Genomic DNA, 6,545 nt, shown 5'->3' with positions numbered 1-6,545 from the left:
ACCAACCCACGTCTGAGGACAGTGTTTGGTGACGGCATGACCTCAGCCAGGCTGGGTGATGGAGGCGACACCCTGTGCAGCTAGAAGCCTCTCCCCCAGGAGTGCTCTGGGCCGGGGCCCTGGGACTATGTGTACTGGGGCCAGGCCCACTCTCTGTGGCCGCGTCTGCTCAGAGCAGCTGGGAGCCCGGACACCTGGGCCAGGGTCGGCAGAGGACAGGGGCCTCTGGGGCCTGGGGTGGGATAGGCTGGCAGGCTGAGCCCTGTCAGTTCCCACGGCCGCCCAAGCAGCCTCCAGGCCTCGGGCCACGCTGACAGGCGTACTCAGAGCCCGCTGTCCTGCCCAGAAGGGAGCATGCGTGGCCTTCTGAGGACCAGGCCTGCGTGGTGCATGTGGTCGGTGTGGCTGTGCCATGTTCCTCCCGTCCTGCTGTGGAGCCTTCTGTGGCCCTGGCCTCTGTGGCTGGCTGGCTGGGTCCACCTGGGTTGCATGCATGGGCTCTGAGCCTGGGTCCTGCAGCCCCCTCATGCTGGTGGGGGGCGGGCCACCTTGCTGTAAGGAGCCACCGCAGATGCGGTACCTGAAAGCAGCGACCTTTTACCTCCTGCAGCCGTGGGCTCGGAAGTCCGACTCAGGCCCCCGGGGCTGACGTCCAGGCGTGGATGGTGCTGGCCCCTCTGGGGGCTCCAAGGATCCACATCCTGCCTCTTCCAGCCCCCAGAGGCGCCACGTTCCATAGCTCAGGGCCCCTTGGCGTCTTCACAGCTGGCTGGCTGGTCAGGTCCTCATAACCCCTGCCTTGGACTCTGCTTTTGAGGACCCCTGTGATGGGCTGGGACCACCCAGCACCGTCCCATCGAAGGCCAGTGACTGGCAAACTCCTGTGACTCGACTCCCCTCTCGCCACGTAACGACACAGCCACTCCCCAGGGCAGGCCCCAGAGACCCCCCTCCGTGTTCCCTGCACCCTGGACAGCATCACCGGCCTCCGTACCCCAGGAACTGCAGTCCCCTCCCTGTGCTGATCCCAGAGACCTGCCCTCACATCCAGAACCTGCACCAGGCTGACGGTGGCATGAGGCCCTGCCTGGCACACGATTTGGCTTCAAACAAGACACTCTGGTGGTTGAACTGTGTGACCCTAAAATGCATGTTGACATGTCAACGTTCATATGTCTGAATGTGACACTCATATGGAAATTGCGTCATTGCGGCTGCAGTAAGTGCACGAGGGCAGCGGGCATGACCCTGAGGACCAGTATCCTCCTGAGCAGTCCTGGGGAGGAGGGCGTTTGGACCTCTGCCGTCAGAGGCCAGGCAGGGTCCAGCTGGTGGGTGGCTGTGCCCCTTCCTGTGGGGGTCGCAGAGGGACTGGGGCACTGGCTGCAATGTGGGTCCCTTTGGGAAAGACCTCAGGGTTTTCAGGTGTTGGGACACCAAGCCCCAGAGCAGAGCCCCAGCCCGGGAGGCCGGAGGCTGGCACGTGTCCTGTGGGCCCCGTCTGATGCCAGGTGTTTAAGAATCAGGCAGAATCCAGCTCAGAAGCTTCCAGAAAAAACAGTGAGCTCCACGCAGGCCCTGGCTATGAGGGCTGGGTCCCCAGGGCCTGCTCTGCCCTCTGGCCACACCCCAGGGAAGGGAGGGAGAGGGGCGGAGAGCAGATGCACGGCAGAGCCACAGCCCCCACGCTCTCCCGGCCTCCTCTCGCTATTTCTTCCTCCCTTGTTCGCTCATTATTCACTTTTTAATAAGCACTTTTCTTTTTCTTAGACACAGTTTACATATGGCAAGACCAGCCATTTTAAAATGGCAACACCATCCAATGGGTTTTAGTACACCGGCCAAATGCACTGGAGTCGCCCGCTGTCAGAACACCCCATCTTCCCTGCAGGAGACCCCTCAGCCCTCAGCTTTCACCCCCCGGCCCCGCCTGGACACTTCATGGAGGCGGCAGCGTGCAGCGTGTGCCCGACCGGCCCGCCCTTTCCCACCGAGCACGGTGAGCTGAGGTTCACCCGTGTGGCAGCGTGTCAGATCTCCACTCTTCCGCATGACTGAGGAGCAGCCCACTGAACACACGGGCCACGTTGTGTTTATCCTTTCCTCTGCTGATGGGTGTCTGGGTTGTTCCTACCTCTGGCTGCCGTGAAAAATGCTATGTACCTTCGTGTACACATTTTTGCATGTTTGTATGTTTTTGATTATCTCCCATGCACACCCCGGAGCAGAATTGCTGGACGACCTGGTAATTCTGTTTGGAACCTTTTGAGGGCCAGCCGGCTGGTTTCCACGGTGCTGCCCCCCCACTGGTGCTCCCTACGGAGCAGGAGGCTCTGCATCCCACATCCTCGCCAGTACCGGCGTTTTCTGTTTGCTGGTAGTAGCTGTCTTAGTGGTGTGAGGTGGGATCTCGTTGTGGTTTTGATGTGTGGTCCCTGCCGGCTAATGATAAGGAGCATCTTTTCATGTGCTTACTGGTGGTTCGTGTGTCTCCTTTGGAGAATGTCTACTTCAGACGCTTCACCCATTTTTTGACGTTAGGTGATCAGTCTTACAATTGTTGGGTTGTAGGAGTTCTTTATATATTCTGGATACTAGACCCTTAACTGATATGTGGTTTGCAAATATGTCCTGCCATTGTGTAGGTTTTCTCTTCACTTTCCAGATGGTGTCCTATGAAGCACAAAATTTGTGACTTTGGTGAAGCCCACTTTATCTATTTTGGTGTCTTCATTCATTTTTTTCCAACTATTATGGACACATTTTACAAGGTGCCCAAGTCCTTTGGGAGGAGGGTGGCAGGGAGGGCAGGCCTAGCCCTGGGCACACGCTCTAGCTGTCGGTGGGGCTCAGGGAGGCAGAGTCCATCCGGGAAGACTTCCTGGTGGAAGCAGCTGGCCCTTCACGCTGCCTGGCTGGGACCTTGCCCCCTCAGCTCGGCGGGGGCTCTTATGGGGAAGGGGCCCCAAAGCCCCTTCCCTGCGTGAGTTGCCTTCCTCTCCTCCACCTACCTGACCTCCGAGGCTCTCTGTGTCCGGCTCCCGGGACGGTGAGTGGTGAGCGGGGGACACAGGCTGGACATACACTGGGTAATTAATGTAGATTTACGGAAGCTGTATTAAATTGGATACAAACTGGCAAAGATAGGATTAAGAGAGAGGCTGAGCCGAAAGCAAACAGAGTGGGGGGCCCGGCCACGCTCCTGCCGACAGCAGAGCAGGAGAAGGTGCTGGACATTTCTCAGCGGTCGCGTCATGTCCGAGGCTCGGCCTCCCCACGCCAGGGGCGGCCAGCTCTGGCCCGGGAAGGCAGGAATGCGGCTGCTCCCCTCCCTGCGACCAGCTTATCTGTGCTGAGCTCACTCGAGTCTGAGGATTAATTTGGAAACAATTAAAATTCTGTGCAAACGAGGAGCAGGCTGGCACGCACACAGATCTTTCACCACCAACCAGAAATCCAATTAGTGTGGGATTAGGTCGGCCACAAATCAGCAGACCGCTCCTGGAGGCAGCTGGGCCCGGGGCAGGGCCAGCGCAGAGGGCCGGCCAAGGGGAAGGCTGGGCCCTCAGGCAGGCCAGACCCTGGTGCCGCTGCCGGGCCGCAGCTTCACCTTCACACTTGCATAAACTGCAAACCCATCCGTCCCACAGCGGGAGGTGCAAGGCGGGCCGAGGTCCCTGCAGACCTGGGCCGGCTCTCACCTCTGCAGCTGTGCGTCCCAGCGCTGTCACCGACCCTGCACAGCTCTGGCCTCTTGTTTCCTCTTTATCAGTCTTTTTGGGGTTTCAGGAGACCCCGTCTCTCTTTGTTGAGCCACGAGTGCACATGGCTGTTTGGCTGGTGTCTGCAGAGGTGACAGACAGTCTGTGTGGCAGGATTAGTGACTGTCCAGTCGCACGGCACCTGGCAGTGGGACAATGAGGCCTGGGCCCCAGGCCCCGGCGCTCAGAGCCAGGCGAAGTGGGCCCTGGGGCGGCTGGGAAGGGTCTGCCCCACCAGTCTCCCGGCTCTCCTGCCGTCCAGGTGCATGAGGACCAGGTGGGGCTGCCCTTCTGGTTCTGGCAGGGCCCACCGTGTGGACACAACCGAGGGACGTTGGAGCAGCTGCCCTTGACCAGCTGTCCCAGCGGTTCTCCAGGCCGAGGCCTGGAGGTCAGGGCTCCGTGCCCAGTCTCCCCCTGGCCGGGGTCTCTGTGGGCCTCCCCATGTCCTCGGGCCCCAGAGAAACCACAGGGGTGCTTTCCCGAGGGTGTGTGCCAAACGCTGTGCTCTTACCCTTGCACAAAGCGGGCGTGCGGCCCATGTGGGATCTGCCTTGCTGGGGCCAGGCAGGCGGCAGGTCTGCATGCAGGGCCTGAAACACAACCTCATGGTGTGGCGGAGCTTCTGGGTATGGTAGCAGGAGGCATGGGGGCACCTGGAGTGGGGGGCCCGGAGCGCCCCGTCCCTCATCCTCCCTGCTCCCCCCATCGCCTGGGACCCCACAGCTGGTGAGGGGCTCGTGGTGCCTGGTTCTCGGCTCACCTCCAGGAGGCTGCCCAAGCCAGTGGAGACACGGCCCACGGCGGTGGAACCAGGCCTGGTGCCATCACAGTGACCACAGAGAGGCTCAGGCGGGGAGGGAGGGCTGGGGACCCTTCACCGGGTGAGAGGCGAGGGGTCTGGAGGTCAGGGCAGGAGGACATCCCTGGCCCGGTGACCGAGGCTACCACGGGAGGCTCTGCGTGCTGATTAGCTTGAACTCTGGTCGGGCTGCGGGTGTGGGGGCTGAGCTGTCAGTGTGCCGAGGGCTCCACGCCAGCATCCCTCTGCTGTTTGCAGTCAGACACAGCCCAGCTGGGCGCCCGGTCCCAGCCCACACCAGGAACTGATAGATTAACATGCGGCCGGCAGCCCCCTGGCAGGGCGGCCGGGCGCCAGGAGGGCAGAGGGCAGGCCCAGCAGGCGCTGTCCCCAAGTTGGGACAGGGACCCAGGCTTTTGCAGGGGCCATCATGGGAACTGAGCCTGGGGGGGCAAAGCCAGTGGCCAGGCCTCCTGCCTTGCTCGTGCGGTGGAATGCGGCCACACGCGACGGGCGTCCCCCCCCACACCTGGGAAGGAGACTAACTGGGCTGTGCCATCAAGACCCCCGGCTTTTCCTTCCTGACGGGGCCTTGGTGATTTCCCGAAGTTCCGCTAGTGGCTTCTGCCCCCAGAGCCCGCTTCGGGGCCGCCTGCCACTCACCTGGCAGTGACCCTCCCTGGGGGTTTCAGGTGATCTAAATTAACTTCTGCTTCTTGGTGAATTCCCCAGCAAGATGGGGGAAGTGGGGGTTTCCTGGCTGGAATGCAGGGTTCAGAGGGTTCTGGTGAGTGCATGCCGTGCCAGCAGAGGTGGCCCCGAGCGACTGGCCGGCTGCCCTGAGGGCAGAGCGGGCTGGTGCTGAACTGCCTCCAGCCCTCCGAGTCCCTGTCGGGTGGGGGGACCTTCCTGTCCGGGCCCTGGAAGGCGACTCACACTCTGGCTGAGGACCCCAGCATGCGCTCCACCCCGGGGGCTGCTCTTCACTGATCCCCGCCCCTGGATCAGGGTCTCCTCATGTCCCCCTGGATGTGACGACACTCTAGCCCTGGCTCCTCGTGCTGGCGTGGCTCCCTCGGGCACTGGCCGGCTGTCGGGGGCACCGCCTCCCTCGCCTCCCTGAGCCGCTGTGGCGGGATCAGTGGCTGTCCCGTCGCGCGGCACCTGGCAGCGGGACAGCGAGGGGCCCCGGCGCTCAGAGCCAGGCGAAGTGGGCGCTGGGGCGGCTGGGAAGGGTCTGCCCTACCGGGGCCGGCGGGGGCTGGAGGAGCAGCCGGCTCTGCTTCCTGGTTTGCCTGGAAAACACCCTTGGAGTCCACTTGGCGCGAGGCCACAGTACCTTTGCAGGAAGTCCCTCCTGCTTCCAGTGAGAGCAAACAGGGCCCAGGGCCCCACCCAGCTGGACACAGCAGAGTCCCTGGCATGACTCACCGGTAGCCGGCACCCAGAGCCGCACAGCGGCTGCCCCTTGCACACGGAATGGGGATGCAGGCCTGGTGGCTGGGCAGCTTCCCCAGTGGACGAGGGCCCACCGCTGGGACGTGCCAGGCCAGAGATGCTGTTCCTGCTTCTTGGGGGAACTCAGTGCACCTGCGGGGCCCCAGAGTCCTGCCCGGGGGCTCCAGGCAGGGTGAGGTCAGTCCCTCGCTCAGCCTGGCCTGGGGGCCGTTGGCGGGCAAGCCCAGGGACTGGCTTCCGACAGCCTGGTCCCATGGACCAGCCAAGGCGTCAGTGCCAGGCAGCGGCTAAGGGCCACGCACACACGCTGGGGCTCTCCTGGGACCCCCCAGTGGGGAATCCACCCCCCACATGGGAGGCAGGCAGGGCAGCGCTGAGGAGCTGCCTCCTCTCTCCACACCTCCATGCTCGCGGCTAAGAAGTGGGCAGAGTCAGACACGAGGGGAAGTGCCGCCGGCTGGGACAGCGTGGGGCCTGGGTGGCCTCATGGGAGGGAGGCCTGGGTGCCCACCTACCCTGGGTCA

At 62.9% G+C, this 6,545-nt stretch overlaps 1 long non-coding RNA gene across 2 annotated transcripts; it reads right to left on the bottom strand.

Moving 5' to 3' along the window:
* Nucleotides 1-3,099: 3,099 nt before the first annotated feature.
* LOC118970108 (uncharacterized) lies at nucleotides 3,100-5,915 on the bottom strand. Of its 2 annotated transcripts, XR_005057902.2 has the most exons (6): nucleotides 5,500-5,915; nucleotides 5,227-5,323; nucleotides 4,525-4,752; nucleotides 4,276-4,354; nucleotides 3,702-3,844; nucleotides 3,100-3,368 (listed from the first exon to the last, which is right to left on the bottom strand). It is a non-coding gene; the product is annotated as an uncharacterized lncRNA (long non-coding RNA). The 2 variants fall into 2 exon arrangements; XR_012121707.1 differs by having other exon boundaries at nucleotides 5,227-5,915.
* Between the last annotated feature and the right edge of the window lie 630 nt (nucleotides 5,916-6,545).

This window comes from Manis javanica, chromosome 10 (assembly GCF_040802235.1).
Source record: "Manis javanica isolate MJ-LG chromosome 10, MJ_LKY, whole genome shotgun sequence".
Lineage (NCBI taxonomy): Eukaryota > Metazoa > Chordata > Mammalia > Pholidota > Manidae > Manis > Manis javanica.
Note: the sequence above shows the minus strand (reverse complement) of the source record. Positions and strands in the feature narration are given on the sequence as shown.